The sequence below is a fragment of the Chiloscyllium plagiosum genome, unplaced genomic scaffold, assembly GCF_037043375.1.
Source record: "Chiloscyllium plagiosum isolate Xiang-an unplaced genomic scaffold, Cpla_swu_hap1 HiC_scaffold_37, whole genome shotgun sequence".
Taxonomy (NCBI): domain Eukaryota; kingdom Metazoa; phylum Chordata; class Chondrichthyes; order Orectolobiformes; family Hemiscylliidae; genus Chiloscyllium; species Chiloscyllium plagiosum.
In genome coordinates, this window is record NW_028270175.1 from 46,686,530 (window position 1) to 46,704,565 (window position 18,036).

The 18,036-nt window shown below is 44.6% G+C and overlaps 1 long non-coding RNA gene across 1 annotated transcript in view; it reads right to left on the reverse strand.

Moving 5' to 3' along the window:
- Window positions 1–18,036, reverse strand: part of LOC148139810 (uncharacterized) — a 259,572-nt gene that overhangs the window by 51,324 nt on the left and 190,212 nt on the right. Inside the window, exon 3 of the long non-coding RNA XR_015753511.1 lies at window positions 8,379–8,513. This is a non-coding gene — a long non-coding RNA (uncharacterized LOC148139810). The remainder of the gene's footprint in view (window positions 1–8,378; window positions 8,514–18,036) is intronic.

Below are 18,036 nucleotides of genomic sequence, written 5' to 3' on the forward strand. Positions count from 1 at the left end.
AGGAAGAGGTGACAGTCATATCGATCTTTGTAAGGACTGGAGAAGCTTACATCGGAAAGGAGTGTCTTAGAGACTGGAGGAGATGACAGTGTTAAGGAGAATACTGGGATGAGGCAAGGTCAAGAGACAGGGATGGTTGGCAGGATTGGACAAAAATCTGAATAGAATCTACACAGCCTGGAACTAGGCCATTCAGCCCAACCAGTCCATTCCAAACCTCTGAAGAGCATTTGACCCAGACCCACCCCTCTACCTAACCATTAAACCTTGCATTTCTCATGGTTAACTCACCTAAACCACACGTTATGATAGTCAATACACTGATCGTTTGGACTGTGGGATGAAACCAGAGCGCCTGGGAAAACCCACATAGTCGGAGGGAGAACATGCAAAGTCCACACAGGCAGTCGCCCAAGGCTGGAATCGAAGCCAGGTCCCAGGCTCAGTGAGGCTGCAGTGTTAACCACTGAGCCATCCCTGTGTCTAATTATACAGAGCACTGCAGACATTAGACCAGGTTCCAAAGTTCACAAGGTTTTATTGGAAAAGGAGGAATATATAGTCAGGAATAGGACAAGGTTACATAGATGGTGTCCATGAGGGGGACTGGTTAACGCAATGGAATCTCCAGGCAATAAGAGGTAGGGACGGTTGGGGAGACTGAATGAAGTTAGTACTACTCAGAGTTGTACACACTGGGTGAGGTTCCAGAGTTAGCAAGGATTCTATGGACTGGCTGAGGTTATAGACAGAGGCAGTTGTGTGAATAAAAGTTGTTACAACAATTGAGAGGAGGTTTCAGACACATGAATGGTTTTAGTGGCTGCAGGATGTTCGAGAGCTAGAAAGGCTAGTACTAAATTGTCCGTAGTGTTAGGTGTTAGGAGTTAGGGGTAAGTGTAGGAGTATGGGTCTGGGTGGTATACGCTTCGGCGGATCGGTGTGGACTTGTTGGGCTGAAGGGCCTGTTTCCACACTGTAAGTAATCTAATCTAATCTAATCTAATCTAATCTAATCTAATCTAATCTAATCTAATCTACTGGCTGGAGGTGGTCAGAGATAAGGAACATTGTAGAGAAGGGAGTTTGTTACAGAGACAGAGAGGTATGGAAAGAGAGGGCAAGGTTACAGATATCGGGGCGGTTCAAGTGGCTTCAGAACGTTACACAAAGGGAGGGTTGGCAGGAAACGCTACAGAACTGAAGGACTCTGTATAGACAGGGGGGTGAAATGGATGGTGGAAGGTTAGAGGTAATGGGGTGCTGTAGGACAGGATAGAGGAGTACTGTGGGGACTGGAGAAGGTTCCAGTGACATCATGTGCTGGAGAAAGGTACACAGATGGGGAGGTCAGTAAGGGCTGGATGTTATAGACAGAGTGGGCCAGAGGTCCTGGACAAGATGGCAAACATAAGGATTTTTGTAATGTTTTGGCGATGGTGGTCATAACACTAGGTTTCAAAGTCATTTTGGAAAAAGAATAGTGCAGAAGTGAAGAGGTCAAATTTGGGGAAGCCCCCTAATCGTTCTAATATCACTGTCACTGGGCATTATCACTATCAGGAGACAGGGTCTGGCAAACACAGACTGGGAGGAACTATTTGCAGTTACGTTCACATTCGGAAAGAGGAAAAATGTTAAAGTGATACAGTGAGAATTCAGGGCCAGTGTGGTCCCTGAGCTGGATAAAGGAGGTACAGAACGATGGAAACAGGCGAAGCTCTTCAGAAGTATCAAGAGTGCAAGGGGGTCCTTAAAATTGAGTAGCAAAGAATGGCCATGAAATATCCTCATTAAAATACTGTTAAGGAAAGGTCACAAGGTATTTTGAGTATAATTAGAGGAAGAGGATTCCCAGCTAAAGAGTGGGGCCTGTTAGAAACCAAAGGGACAATCTGTACATGGAGCCAGACAAAGTAGTTGAGGTCTTCACTGAATACTTCCCATCTGTATTCACACAGGAGAAAAACATTGTAGCCGCGGACTTCATTTTGGATGGTGAGGTTCTATAACATGGTACGATCAATAACAAGGAGATATTAAATGTTTTCTTTGGCATAAAGTTGGAGATAATCCCCAGTGCCCAATGAAATGTATCCCAGGCTGCTATGGGAGGTAAGGGAGGAGATTGCTGGGGCCCTAGTGGATATATTTAATACTTTCTGGATCAGTGGTGCTGGAAGATCACAGCAGATCAGGCAGCATCGAACGAGCAGTGAAATCGACATTTCGGGCAAAAGCCCTTCATCAGGAATAAAGGCAGAGAGCCTGAAGCGTAGACAGATAAGCTAGGGGAGGGTGGGGGTGGGGAGAGAGTAGCATAGAGTACAATGGGTGAGTGGGGGAGGAGATGAAGGTGATAGGTCAGGGAGGAGAGGGTGGAGTGGATAGGTGGAAAAGGAGCTAGGCAGGTCGAACAAGTCCGGACAAGTCATGGGGACGGGTGCTGAGCTGGAAGTTTGGAACTAGGGTGAGGTGGGGAAGGGGAAATGAGGAAGCTGTTGAAGTCCACATTGATGCCCTGGGGTTGAAGTGTTCCGAGGCGGAAGATGAGGCGTTCTTCCTCCAGGCGTCTGGTGGTGAGGGAGCGGCGGTGAAGGAGGCCCAGGACCCCCATGTCCTCGGCAGAGTGGGAGGGGGAGTTGAAATGTTGGGGCACAGGGCGGTGTGGTTGATTGGTGCGGGTGTCCTGGAGATGTTCCCTGAAGCGCTCTGCTAGGAGGCGCCCAGTCTCCCCAATGTAGAGGAGACCGCATTAGGAGCAACGGAGACAAAAATGATATTAGTGGATGTGCAGATAAAACTTTGATGGATGTGGAAGGCTTCTTTAGGGCCTTGGATAGAGGTGAGGGAGGAGGTGTGGGCACAGGTTTTGCAGTTCCTGCGGTGTCAGGGGAAAGTGCCAGGATGGGAGGGTGGGTCGTAGGAGGACGTGGACCTTACCAGGTAGTCACAGAAGGAACGGTCTTTGCGGAAGGCGGAAAGGGATGGGGAGGAAATATATCCCTGGTGGTGGGGTCTTTTTGGAGGTGGCGGAAATGTCAGCGGATGATTTGGTTTATGCGAAGGTTGGTAGGGTGGAAGGTGAGCACCAGGGGCGTTCTGTCCTTGTTACGGTTGGAGGGGTGTGGTCTGAGGGTAGAGGTGCGGGATGTGGACGAGATGCTTTGGAGGGCATCTTTAACCACGTGGGAAGGGAAAATGCGGTCTCTAAAGAAGGAGGCCACCTGGTGTGTTCTATGGTGGAACTGGTCCTCCTGGGAGCAGATACGGCGGAGGCGGAGGAATTGGGAATACAGGATGGCATTTTTGCAAGAGATAGGGTGGGAAGAGGTGTAATCCAGGTAGCTGTGGGAGTCGGTGGGTTTGTAAAAAATGTCAGTGTCAAATCGGTCGTCACTAATGGGGATGGAGAGGTCCAGGAAGGGGAGGGAGGTGTCAGAGATGGTCCAGGTAAATTTAAGGTCAGGGTGGAATGTGTTGGTGAAGTTGATGCCATGAAAGGTGAGGGGGATGGTCTCAGGCTGCAGTCCAATGTCAATCAGATGATAATCTGAGCAGAGCTTAGTTCTGAGGTAATAACTTGTGGGAGGTATGATAAGAAACGGACAGACATAATGAATGGACAGTCCTTGTGGCATACTGAGGAACACAGGGACCTGGTGGATAAGTCCATTGATCCCTGAAGGGGTCAGCACAGGTAGACAGGGTGGGGAAGACACCTGAACTGGGAACGGGAGGGAGACCCATATCCTGATGGGGTAAATTACTAGAGCTGCTTGAGAGGATATAAACTAGTCTGGCAGGGTATTGGACCTTAAACAGTTGTAAGGTCAGAACGAAGATTGAGGCTGGTACACAAGTTAAAGAGAGTGATTTCAAAAGACAAGGCAGGCAAGAACATAACAGGGAATGGGGGGAAACTGATGATTAAACTGCATTTATTTCATTGCAAGGGGCCTGACAGCTAAGGAAGATGAACTCAGGACATGGATTGGAACATGGGACTGGGAGATTATAGTGATTACAGAAACACAGCTGAGGGAGGGGCAGGACTGGCAGCTCATTGTTTCAAGGTAGAGATGCTACAGGAAGCATCGAAGGGGAGGCAAGAGAGGACGCGTGGTGGTGGTGTGTTTTGATTGCATGAATCATCATAGCAGTACTTAGAGAGGATATTCCAGTGGGATTGCCCAATGAAGCTATGTGGAACTCAGAAATAAGACGTGTCATCACTTTGATACGATTGTCCTACTAACCCCGAATAACCAGTGGCAGATTGAGGAACAAATATGTTGGGAGATCTCAAATATCAATCATAATAATAGGGCTGTAATTTTAGGGATTTTTTTCAACTTTCCAAACTTAGACTGGGACTGCCAGTGTTCAGCGTTTGCAAGGGAGGAATTTGGTAATTGTTTTCCAGAAAACTCCCAGTCAATATGTAAATGGCCTGAAAAGAGAAAGGGACAAAACCTGACCACTCCTTGGGAAACAAGATCGGGAAAGGGACTGAGGTGTTAGAGGGAACGCATTTTGCTAAAGCGACCACAGTTCTACTAGTTTACAAATAGCTCTGATCCACAAGTTCAGTTTATAAAACGGGGCCAGCCCAATCTTGATAGTATTAGCCAGGAACTTTCAAAAGGTGACTGGGGAGTGTATGTGCAGGGAAAGGGAAGTCTGGCAAGTGAGAATATTTTAAAAGTGAGATAATGTGAGCGTTCAGCGCTAACATGTTCCTGTTTGTGTGCAGCTCAATGCTGACAGCATTTGGAAATGCTGGCTGTCTATTGAGGGTCTGGTCACGGAAAAGGGGGCAAATGTCAGGTATAGCCAGCTGGATCAAGGGAATCCCTGAGGATCACAGGGACTTTAGCAATACACTTTGGGTAGAAATCAGTAATGCAGAAAAGATACATGAAAAAGCCTCGGCAGAGAAGGATAAGGAGAATCCAAAAGTGATTGTATAAAATATTAAAAGTAAACGAGTACCTCAGGCCAAAATTGGAGCCCTTAAATATCAATGAGGCAATTCATGTGTGGAACTGCAGGATATTTACTAAGACCATAAACAAATTTTTCACTCCAGACGTTACTATGGACAAAGATTGGGGAACTCAGGGAACAAGAGCATTAGACCACAATTGGAGTTCTCTGCAATTCCAGTCACCCTGCTATAGGAATGATGTTGTGAAACTTGAAAGTGCTCAGAAAAGATTTACATAATGTTGCCAGGGTTGTTGCTGAATAAGCTGGGGTTATTTTCCGTGGAGCATCGGACACTGAGGGGTGACCTGACAGAGGTTTATAGAAACATGACGGACATGGATTGGGTAAACATTCAAGGTCTTTTCCCAGAGGTTGGGGAATCCAAAACTAGAGGTCATAGGTTTAAGGTTAGAGGGGAAAGGTTTAAAAGGAACTGAAGGGACAGCTTTTTCATGCACATGGTGATGCGTGTATGGAATGAGCTGAGAGAGAAAGTAACAGAGACTGATATTATGACAACATTTATAAGGCATCTGGATGGAAATATGAATAACAAGGGTCTTGAGGTACATGGGCCAAATGCTGATAAATGGGATGGATGTGTTAGATCTCCTGGTCAACATGGATGAGTTGGACCGAAGGCTGTGTTTCCATGCTGTCCATCTGTATGACTTGAAAAGAGTGTATGTTTTAGAAGAGATGGTGCTAGAGGTTTTAAAACACAAAGGTATTGAAAGCCCTAGGACCTCATTACGTGTATTCACAGAACATTGTGGGATGCTAGGCAAGAAATGGTGGAGCCCCTAGCAAAGATATTTGTACCATTGACAGCCAAGTGTGAGGTGCTGGAAGGCTGGAGGGTGGTATTGTGGACAGTGAAGGAGGTTTACTAAAATTACAAAAGGGACCTTGATAATATGGGTGAATGGGCTGAAAAACCGTAGATGGTATTCAATCTGAATAAATGCAATGAATACATTTAGTACAACAAACAAGGGTAGAGCTTATACAATTAAGGTTCGGGCCTCAGTGTTTTAGTGCAGAGAGACCTCCAGGTTCAGTTACATATTTCTTGAAGTTTGCATAACAGGATGGATAACACAGTGCTTGGCATGTTTGACTATTGCTCAGTCCATTGAGTGTAGGATTTGGGACGTCATGTTGAGATTGTATGGACATTGGTGAGGCCTTCTGCAATACTCCATCCAGTTGTGGCCGCCCAGTTATAGGGAGGATATTATTAAGCTGCAGGGGTTCAGACGAGATTAACTAGGATGTTGCTGGGTATGGAAGGCTTGAGATTGAAAAATGGCAGGATAGGCTGAGTCTTTTTAATGAAAAAAATGATATATATAGATCAATTTAATGGTAGGTGCCTTTTCCTCAGGGTAGGGGATTCTCAAGAGGAGAGACCACATTTTTAAAGTTAGAAGAGAGAGATTAAAAAAAAAGACTTGGGGGCAAATTGTTACACAGAGGGTGGTTTGAATGTGAAATTAACTTCCTGAGGAAGGGGTGCATGTGGGTACAATTACAACGTTTAAAAGACATTTGCATGAGTATGCGAACAGGAATGGTTTGGAGGGATTTGGGCCAGCAACAGGCAGTTGGGATGAGTTTAGTTTGAGATTATGGTGGGTATCAAGTGAAGGGTCAGTTTCCATGCTTTATGGCTCTATGACAAGAATATGATTTCATTCCAGTATTTAAGAAAGGCTGCAATAGAATGCCAGGGAACTAAAGACCAATTAGCCTAATGGTGGGTAAGTTGTAGAAGTGATTCTGCCAGACAGGAGTCACATTCATTTGGAAAAGGCAAGGATTGATGAAAGATAGTCAGCACGGCTTTGTGCGTACAAAGCCAGGTCTCATTAACTTGATACTTTTGTTGAAGTGGTGACCATACATTGTCTGCACTAAAGTCAGCAGGGTCTTTGACAGGATTTAGCAAGATATACTGGTTTGTAAGATTAGTTCACATGGGATCAGGGGGAACTAGCCAACTGGATACAAAATTGGCTTGACAATAGGCGACAGAGGGTGGTGGGAAAGGGTTGTTGTTCAGACCGGAGGCCTGTGACCAACGGTGTGCCATAAGGTTCAGGGCTGGGTCCACTGATATGCATCACCTACACAAACGATTTGGTTGAGAATATAGGAGTCATTGTTAGTAAGTTTGTAGATGATCAAATTAATGGTGTAGTGGGCAGTGAACACAGTTATCGAATTCCAGTGGACCAGGGAATGAAAGGTGGAGTTTAATTCAGGTTTTGGATTTTGTTAAGACAAACCAGGGATGAATGACACAGTTAATGGGAGGGCCCTGGCCAGTGTTGTCGAACAGTGAGACCAAGGGGTACAGTTACAGGCGGACAGGGTGGCGAAAGTGGCATTTAGGACACTTGCCATCATTGTCCAGCGCTTTGTTAGATACGTTGGAGACATTTGTAACATCGTCCTAAATAGTTCTCTTGGGCAGAGGAGGCTACGGAGTGACGTTATAAAGTTTTACAAAACCATACGGTTCCTAAGAATGGTGAATAGCCAAGGGGAAGTGAGTCCAAAACTAGAGGCTATAAACGGGAGGTGAGAGAGCAAAGATTTAAAGAGGGAGCTGAGGGGCAACATTATCTACGGAGGATGGTGCATAGACGGAATGGACTGCCAGAGGCACATGGAAGAAACAAGAATAATTACAACATGGAAAAGACTGGAACATGGAGAGGTACATGGAGAGGAGAAGATTTGAAGAGAAAAGGGTCAAACGCAAGCAAATGAGACTCATTCGGTATAGGAAACCTGGGCAGCATTGATGAGTTGGACCACAGGTTCTGTTTCCGTGCTGTATGACTCTGTATCCAGTTAAAGAGGATTAGTGTACCGAAATAAAGCATGTTGTAGACACTGAAGCAATTTACAGCAATAGGGATGGTAATCTAGAATGCAGTACCTTTCAAATATGTGGAGGGAGTACAGGGAAGGGAGGAGGTTACAGGGACAGGAACTGTTATAGGAGTTACAAATTATTGAAGACACTGGTGCACAAGCCATGCCATAGACACAATGTTACAGGGTACTGAGTCTTAGTGCAGTGTTGGAGGGAGAACACAGAAGAGAAAGATCCCAGGGAGCATTCCCAACGTCTTGTGGGAGGCCTGCTTTAACCTCTGTTGTACTGATGCTCACTAAGACAGCAGAGGCCTGGATTGATAGCTCTGAACTCCCGATACTGTCTCACAACGTAAGTTAAAGTAGACATGGTAATTGAGCCTTGGGTGTGTCTGTACAATGCTCCCCCTCCAGCACTGCATCTGTGTCATGTCATGTTTGCCGATTTTTGGGGCCCTCTCATTGCTCCCTGCTGTGTGCACTGTGAGTGATCTTACCTCACTGCAGGATTTATTGAAGGCTCCAGATCTCCCTTCCCTTTGTCTCTTTGGCTGACCAAACATCTTCAATGTGGTGACAGACGAGACACCAAGCAGTTGGGAAGTCTATTGAGCCAGGAACTTCCTGAGTACCTACAGGAGACAGAGAAATAGACAGAATGGGACATTAGACTGATGCAGTGAGGGTTACACAAGGAGAATGGCACTGAGTCCCACAGAGATCTGGAAAATCCCAAACTCCATTCCTGCTCTGTGTTGCTGTGTCTTTCTGGAATGTAGAATCCTGTTGACCCAGGATCTAGAGTAACTGCAAGAGCGGGAGGCACTGACAGAGACTGCAATTAGACCCACACAGTGAGAGATACCACATGGAGAGATACTGAGTGATATCACCAGAGTGCTGGAAGGTGTCGGGATCACAGAATCATGGGTTTAGCTTCATGATGCACTGGTTTCAGGGATGAGCAACGAGTGAGCAGGTGAAGTGATGCCCTAGTGGTATTATTGCTAGAGCATGAATCCCAAACCACAGCTAATGTTCAGGGGAGACAGATTTGAATCCCACCATCAGAAATAGTGGAATTTCAAATCAATAATTTAAAAAATAGTAAGTAACAATCCATAAATAAGTATGAAACCATTGCTGATGTACAAAAAACCCAAACACTTGTCCTTTAGAGAAGGACTTCTGCCCATCCTGATGTGGTCTGCACGACATATCCACAGCAAATGTTTGCCTCTCAATTACCCTCTGAAATGGCCGAGCAAGTTACTCAGCTCAAGGGCAGCTAGGGCTGAGCAAGAAAGGCTGGTCAGCCAGAGACACCCACAGCCCATACCTGGCTTAAAAAAATAATCCATTAGGATGGCACCACTGGAACTGTGCTGGGAGCAGTTTCCTGGCCAATCATGTCGGTAGGTTTATGGACAGGGCTTTAAACTGACAGAGAGGATGCAGGGACAGGGTTCAGGTGAAAGGAGCTTTCCAAATCCAAAAAGAAAAGGTGAAGCATCGGAACAGTATGGGAATGTGGCTGAAGACAAACAGAAAGGAACAGGATGGGACAAAGTTTAACTAAAACTGTACATCAGTGAATCGGTTTGTGACAGGAAATTGTGGGAAAGAGTACCAGGGAGACATGGTTCCAGGGTGAACAAAAGGTGGAACATAAATATTCAATGGTTCACAACCTTGTGGAAACTCAAGCAAAATCGGTAACGCTAACAATAATAGATACCAAAGACATTACAGAGAAAGCATTTGGCCGCAGATCATGAAGTAGAGCGTGTCTGAATGTAAATTCTGGCTACTACTTGCCAAGGACACAAGCAGCAGAACAGTTTTTAGCCACCGAACAGTATTTCATTGCTCATCACTGCATTGAACAGGAACTCATTGGAATTTTTAACTAAGGCATTGTGATAATTTTGGGAAACTTCAATTTTCGCATAATCTGGGACAGTCAGACGGACAACTGTGATATTGGAAGAGGAGTTCCAAGAATTTTTTTTCAGTGTTTCTTTGAATAACACATTGGGCAACTGGCTAGGAACGTAACTATCTCAGATCGACCGTTGTGTGATGAAACTTAGTGAATGAGTCATATCACCTTAAGAGATCCTCTAGGAAATTGTGATAAGTGCAGTTTTCAGAAATATAATGTTGTAAAGAGACTCACAGGAAGGACAAGTTACAACTAGAAATGAAAATAGCCAATTACTTGAGTTTGAGCGGAGAAGTGACCAAGGTAAACAGGCTAAACAGACTGAAACATGTGTCTGTAAATGAACAGCGGAAAACATTTGAAGGAACAGTGTAAATCACTCAACAAAAGGGCACTCCATTGAAACAGACAAAACCTTAGCAAGAAATTCCCACTGGTCCCTCACTCAGGACAGAATGGATCACATTAGATTATCAGGCTGAGAAGATCAAATATTACTTAAAATTCTGCAGTAAGGGAGTGTTTAGGAGTAAGTTTTAAAGGAATTACAAAGGGCCGACTAGCAGGAGGAGGTCAGATGGAAGGGGTACCATTGTCAGGGTTTATTGTCACAAAAGGAACAGGGAGAGGTGAAGGGGATGGAGGTGGTGAGAGTGTTACAGAGAGTGGTCAGGGCCTGAACGTTGTTACAAAGTCAGTACGGATTGCTGCAGCTGGAGGGGTTTGCACAGGTAGGGAGCGCCATGTGTATTTTTATTTATGTATTCATGGGATGTGGGTGTCACTGCCTGGACTAGCATTTTTGCCCCCACTGGTAATTACCCAGAGGGCAGCTCAGAGTCAGCCATATTGCTGTGGGTCTGGAGTCACATGTAAGCCAGAGCAGGTTAGAATGTCAAGTGTCCTTCCCTAAAGCACGTAAGTGAGCCAGATGAGTTCTTCCTACTGATCAACAATGTTTTTATGGTGGCCTCACCGATGTTTTGTACAGATTCAACATGCCATCCCAACTCCTACTCTCAATGCTCTGCCCAAGGAGGGTAACTATCCCAAACGCCTGCGTCACCAGCCTGTCTACCTGTGACACTACTTTCAAAGAACTGTGTACCTACATCCCTGGGTCTCTGATTGACCACACCACCCAGGGCCCGAACATTAACTGTACAAGTCCCACCCTGGCTTGTTTCACCAAAATGGAACACTTCACATTTATCTAATTAAACTCATCTGCTATTCTTCAGCCCACTATCCCAGCAGTACTGTTCATCCTGTAGAATCACAGATAACCTTCTTCACTGTCCACTTTACCACCAATTTCAGTATCTCAAAAATAAAATCTTACTTTCCAGGATACCAATATTCCCATCCAAACCATTAGTCCAAATGACAAACAGGGGACCCACTCTCACATGCATCCAGTCAGAAAAACAATATTTCTCTCATCACCCTCTGTCTCCTACCATCAAGCCCAGTTTTGTATCCAGTTCCCTCACTCCTCCTGAATGCCATATCCTTTTACATTGATCTGAGCTCATTACCCATTTTACCATACGGAACAAAGAACACAGGACAGTGCAGCACCAGACCCTTCGGCCATGATGCCATGCCAAGATTTTATCCGAACGTAAGATCAAACTAACCTACAAACTCTTCATTTTATTATCCACGTGCCTATCTACAAATATATTAAATGTCCCTAATGCATCTAACTTTACTGCTACCACTGGCAGTGCATTCCACTCGCCCACCACTCTGTATGTAACAAACCTACCTCTGAAATTTCCCCTTAACCACTCGCTAATCACCTTAAAATTACACCCCCTTGTAATAGCTATTTATGTCAGGGTAAAAAATGTCTCTCACTATTCACTCTTTCTGTGCCTCTCATCCTCTTGTTCACCTCTGCCAAGTTGCCCTCACACGTCTTCACTCCAATGGGAAAAGCCTTAGCTCCCTCAACCTTTCTTCATAAGACATGCTCTCCAGACCAGGCAGCATCCTGGTAAATCTCCTCTTTACCCTCTCCAAAGCTTTCACATCCATCCTGTAATGAAGAGACCAGAACTGAACACAATATTACCAGTGGGGTCCAGCCAGGGCTCTATAGAGCTACAGCATAATCTTGCGGGTTTAAAACTCGATCCCCCAGCTAATGAAATCCAACACCGTATATTCCTTCTTAACAAGCCTATCATCTTGGGTGGCAAACTTTGAGGGATCTCTGGACCTGTTACCCAAGATCCTTCTGTTCCTCCACAGTGCTAAAGATCCTGCCTTTAACATTGCATTCTGCATTCAAATTCAATCTTTCAAAATGAATGACATCACACTTTTCCAGATTGACCTCCATCTGCCACTTGTCAGCCCAGCTCTGCATCCTGTCATTGCCCCGTTGCAAACTACAACAGTCCTCCACACTATTCACCACTCCACCAACGCTTGTGTCATTGGCAAACTTATTAACCCACTCTTCCACTCACACATCCAAGTCATTCATAAACTCACAAAGAGCAGAGGTCCTGGAACCTCTCCCTGCAGAAAAACACTGGTCACTGAGCTCCAGGATGAATGCTTTTCATCTGTCATCACTCTCTGTCTTCTGGGGGCCATTAGAAGACAGACAGATTTCCCGGCAACCCATGTCTCTGTATTTTCTGAATTGAGCCTAAAAGGTGTTTTGCCACGTTCTCAAAAGATTCAATAAGATTTATAAGGCATGATCAGCCCCTTACAAAGCCATGCTGACTATCTATAATCAAACTATGGTTTGCCAAGGAATCATAAATCCTGTCTTGGAGTCCCCTCCAATAATCTGCACATCACAGACATAAGACTGACAGGTCTGTAATTCCCAGGATTATCCCTATTCCATTTCCTGAACAAGGGAATAAAATTTGCAACTCTCCAATCATCTGGTCCGACTCCAGTGAACAGTGAGGGTGCAAAGGTCATTGCCAAAGTGCAACAATCTCTTCCCTTGCTTCGTGCAGTAACTTTGGGCACATCCCATCTGGTTCAGCGGACTTATCTATCCTTATCTTTTACAAAATTCTCAGCATATCCTCATTCTTAACATCAACCTGTTCATGTATATCAGCCTGTCCTCACAAATGTCCCTCTCAGCAGTGAATACTGAGGCATAGGATACATCAAGGTCCTTCCTTATCTCCTCCGACTTCAAGCACTAGTTCCCTCCATTATCCCTGACAGGCCCTACTCTCACTCTGGCCATCCTCTTGTTCCTCACTTAAGTGGAGACTGCCTTACGGTTTTCCTTAATCCTTCCCAACAATGATTTTTCATGTCCCCTTCTAGCTGTCCTAAGTCCACTCCTAAGTTCCTTCCTGGTACTTTCAGAGAATCCCTACAATGTGGAAACAGGCCATTTGGCCCAACACCTCCATATCAACCCTGCAAACAGTATCCCACCCAGACTCACTCCCCCACCCTATTACTCTCCAATTGCCCTGACTAATGCACCACACTTACACATCCGTGAACACTATGGGTAATTTATCTTGGCTGAGTCACCTGACATGCACATCCTTGGGATGTGGGGGGAAACCGGAGCACCTGGAGGAAACCCACGCAGACACAGGGAGAATGTGCAAACTCCACAGACAGTCACCTGAGGCTGGAATCAAAATGGAGTCAGTGGTGCTATGAGGTAGCATGCCAACCACTGGGCCATCGTGCTGCTCCATGTTACCCTCTAAAAAGCTTTCTGACCCTTGCTTCCTCAACCTTAAATAAGCTGCCTCTTCCTCTTGACTAGATGTTCGAAATCCCCTCGAACCATGTTAAATGCTTTGCTGTCCATGTGGACAATGTTCACTGGTCTGCCTTCATCTATCTCTTGGCCACCTCCTCGAAGAGTCAATCCAGTTTGTGAAGCACTGTTTTCCACTCACAAAGCCATGCTGACCACCTCGAATCAGTCGTTGCCTTTGTTAATATATGTGGTACCTTTTTCTCATAATCTCCTCCAACAACTTCCCCACCACTGGACTCACTGGGCTGTAATTTCCTGGCTTTTCCCTGCAGCCCTTAAGTGATGGAATAGCATTATCCTCCCTCCAGTCTTCCGGCACCACACTTCATCTGTTGATAATATAAATATTTCTGTTAGGGGCAGTGCAATCTCTTCCCTAGGTTTCCACAATATTCTAGGATACACCTAATGAGCTACTGAGGATTGATCTACCTTTATTTGTTTTAAGATTCCAGCACTTTCTCTTCTCTGTTGAGGATTCTTTCTAAGACATCACTATTTACTTCCCCATTTTCCCGAGCTTCCATGTCTTTCGCCACAGTAAATACTGACAACACTATTTTGTCTAATATCTCACCCACCTCCTCTGGTTCCACACATAGGCGAACTTATTCATATTTCAGAGGCCCTATTCTCTACCAAGTTACTCATTAGCCCTTATTGAAATATATGTAAAGGCCTCTGATAATTCAAAGACACTATATCCCCCGTACCACTACACCCCTTCTATACCCATTCAATTCAGCCATTTATATTCACACAAACAAATTAAATCCAACATGCTCAAAAACAAATTCTCTTTTATAAAATGTGTTTCTAAGTGGCCAGTTATTGTATTTTAAAATATCCTTTCTAACAATTTTAGTATGCTCCCGACTTAATGTCAGGCTAACATTATTTGGTTTCAGACTGGCAGCAGAAAGGGTTATGGGAGTTCTTGTTCATCAATCTAAAAAGGTTAGCTTCCAAAGCCAGCAGGTAATAGAGAAGTCAAATCAAATGCTGGCATTTATTACAAAGGGAATGGAGTCTAAAAATAGGCAGATCTCGCTAAAATTAGGCAAGGTTCAAGTCAGACCACACCTAGAATATTATGAACAGTGTGAGTGCCCGAAGGAAAGATACTGTCGCATTGGAGGCAGGTCAGAGAAGGGTCATTCGGCTGATCCTGGGAATGGAGGGATTGTCTAGTGAGAAGAGGTGGAGTAGATTGAGGTTGAACCCATTGAAGTTTAGATAATGAGAGACAAATGGAATGAACCATCCAAGATTCTGAGGGGCTCTGATCGGGCAGATGCTGTGAAGTTAGAAAATAGAACAGTACAGCACAGCAACAGGCCTTTCGGCCTACCATGGCTGTGCTGTGCAAGATGCTATTCTAACTCATATCGTCTGCCTGCACATGGTCCATATCCCATATCCCTGTTCATGTTTCTGTCTAACTTGAAACTTTATTCACAATCTGTTGCTACGACCTCCCTCAGTAACCTCCACTCTCTATATTAAAAAAAAATTGTCACACACATCTCGTTTAAACGTCCTCTTTCTCATCTTAAACCTATGTACTCTAGTATTTGAAACTTACACATTGGAAAAGAGATTCCGACTATCCACATTATCTATCCCTCTTTGTATGTTATATTCTTGTACCTGGTCTCCTGTCAGCCTCTGATACTCTCGCAAAACTTTGTTTAATTTCCTCTTACACCTAACACACCATGAAAAACCTAACACAGGTAACGTGCTGATAAACCCCTTTTGCACCCTCTCCAAAGCCTCCCCATCCTCCCTATTGTGTGGAGATGAGAACTGCACACAGTGCTCCAAATGTGGCTAAACAGAAGTTTCATACAATTACAACATCTGATGCAAACCGCTATACCCAACGTTGTGACTGATGAAGGCCAATGTTCTATTTGTTTTCTTTCCTGTCTGAAACACCTCTGTTGCCATTTTCAGGGAGTTAATGTCTTGCACCAAGATCTTTCTGTTTCCCTCTTCCCTCAATGTCCTAAATTTCCGCTTGAATCTGACATCACCTCACACTTGTCCAGATTAAACTCAATTTGCTATTTCTCTGCACATCTTTCTAACTGATCTGTAAAGCTCTGCAACCTTGGACATTCTTGTTCGTTAACCCCATCTCCACCAATTTTCATTTCATCTCCAATAATTATCTTTGTCATTGCCCCTCGTTTCAGTTGTGAGAGAATTTGTAACCAGAGGCCATAAAATCCAATCAAGGGCTCACCCATTTAAGATGGAAATGAGGAGGAATGTCTTCACTCAGAGGGTAATGACTCTGTGGGAATTCCTGACTGGAGGGGGCTGTCGAGGCTGGGTCATTAAGAATATTTATAGCAGATCTGGTCAGATGTTAATGAATCAGGGAAACAAGGGTTTTGTGGAGAAGGCAGGAAAGTAAAGTTGGAGAGTATCAGGTCAGCCATGATCAGATTGAAGGGCAGAGCATCCTCAATGGGCCAAATGGCCTCATTTCACTCCTACTTCTCATGGTCTTACCTCAAACTGAGCAGCTACATTATAACATTGTGGGTCTCTGACCACAAAACTCCTTTAGATTAGGATTTTTAGATATCTATTACTACACAGCATTTGATCTACAATAGACAATTTTGTTGATGGCTCCTTGATATGATGTCATGGAAAACCATCTCGTATACAATCCAGGATTCCATCCATTATAGCCCTGATATTCATTAGTTATCCAGTCGGGATGGAGACCACTGTCACACACAGTAACTGTACTGCCCTTGCTACAAGTATATTCAGTGTCCTGATTGTAACCATATTGACATTACCATCACTTTCTGGTGCTCATAAAATAATTCCTGCTAACGGTTGCTGCTGCTTGCTCCACCCAAATAGACCCCAACATTTGATCTTCAGATCCATATAACTGTCTCATTAATGCATTAACCTCATCCTTTCTTCACAACTTGTTAACTTTTTGCATAGATCCCAACAACCCTTCAATATTCCCTTCCCTGTGATGGTCATTCTGCAGCTACATCTCCGGAATAATGGTTCCATCATATCAATTCACTCTCATTCCATCTGCCTTATGGCGAATACAGGGAGTCATTCCTCAGTAGTGGGGGTTTGAACAGATGGATAGAGGTTACTGAGACAGGGAGACTTATAGGTACACAAGGATGTTAGAGTTAAACAGAGTTACATCTGATCAAGAATGTCAGCGGGACAAAGGGGTTTGGGGATTGGAGGAATTTACAGAGATAGAGGGAGCTGGATTAAATTCTGGAGATAGGGACAGGGATGGGTGTAGGGTGAGGCAGGCAGACTGAGAGGGACAGACAGGGGGTGTTTCCAAGAGAAGAGTCCTAAGAGAGATATGGAAGGTTGTAGTGACAGAAGACGTTTACAGATATTCGAAGGTTTCTAGGTTCTGAAGGCTCATAGATAGGAAGGCAATGGAGGTTACTGGGTTAGAGACAGTTACACAGATGGGGAGGGTTGCTCAAACTAAAAGAGGTTCCTGTGGTTGGGAGAGTTGGGGGAGAACCAGGGTGAAATTTAAATAGATTAATTTCTAAGAATTGGAGAAGAATAAGCAGATAATAGGTAGGTTTTGAGACTAGATAAGCTGGCATTGAAAGTGAGTCTTATCGGAATTGGAGAGTCATAAAGATTGGGGAAACTGCTAAAATTGGGAAATCGCCAGGAACTTCAAGAGATTACCCAACAAGGGAATATTAAATGGGCTCCATAGATTGGGGGTTTTGACAGGACTGGAAGAGGTAATACAAATAGAGTTGGATTTAGGGGTAGCAGGTGTTTATGGAGATAGTGAGGGGTTGGAGCAGTTTATATAGACATGCAAGTTTTTAGGCAGTACTAAGATACACAGGCTTTAGTTAATGCAAGAATGGGAAGCTTAATGGGACTGGAAGACCGAAGAAAGTTACGGACAGTAGTGGTGGCTGCAGATGTTAACAGATTACAGAGAGACTTGCAGATTAGAGTGTGGGCATCAGATTCTGACAGACATTGTAGGAACTGGAGTAGCCTTGGCAAATGGGCAGTTTGCAGTTATAGAAGGTGCTGAAGGGACTGGAAGCAGGAAAAGGTGTGGGGGGAGGGGGTTGTGGAGCAGCTTGTGGTTTGAGATACGGATGGCTGCAGAGACTGCAGGGGATCATACAGACAGGGAGTGTTCTAAGAGCAGGAGAAAGTAGCAGAAATAGAGAAAGTGCAGAGCCTGAAGAAGCTTCAGCAATCAGGAGGTTTCAAGGTGCAGGATAATGTTACAAAAACAGGGGAAGTTGTAGGGATTGGAGGACCATACAAATATAGGGAGAACTTTCGACACTGCAGGATATATTATAGACATGGGGAGAGTTTCACAACTAAAGGGAATTAGAAAGACCAGGAGGCTTTGAGGTTATTGGAGCAGCTT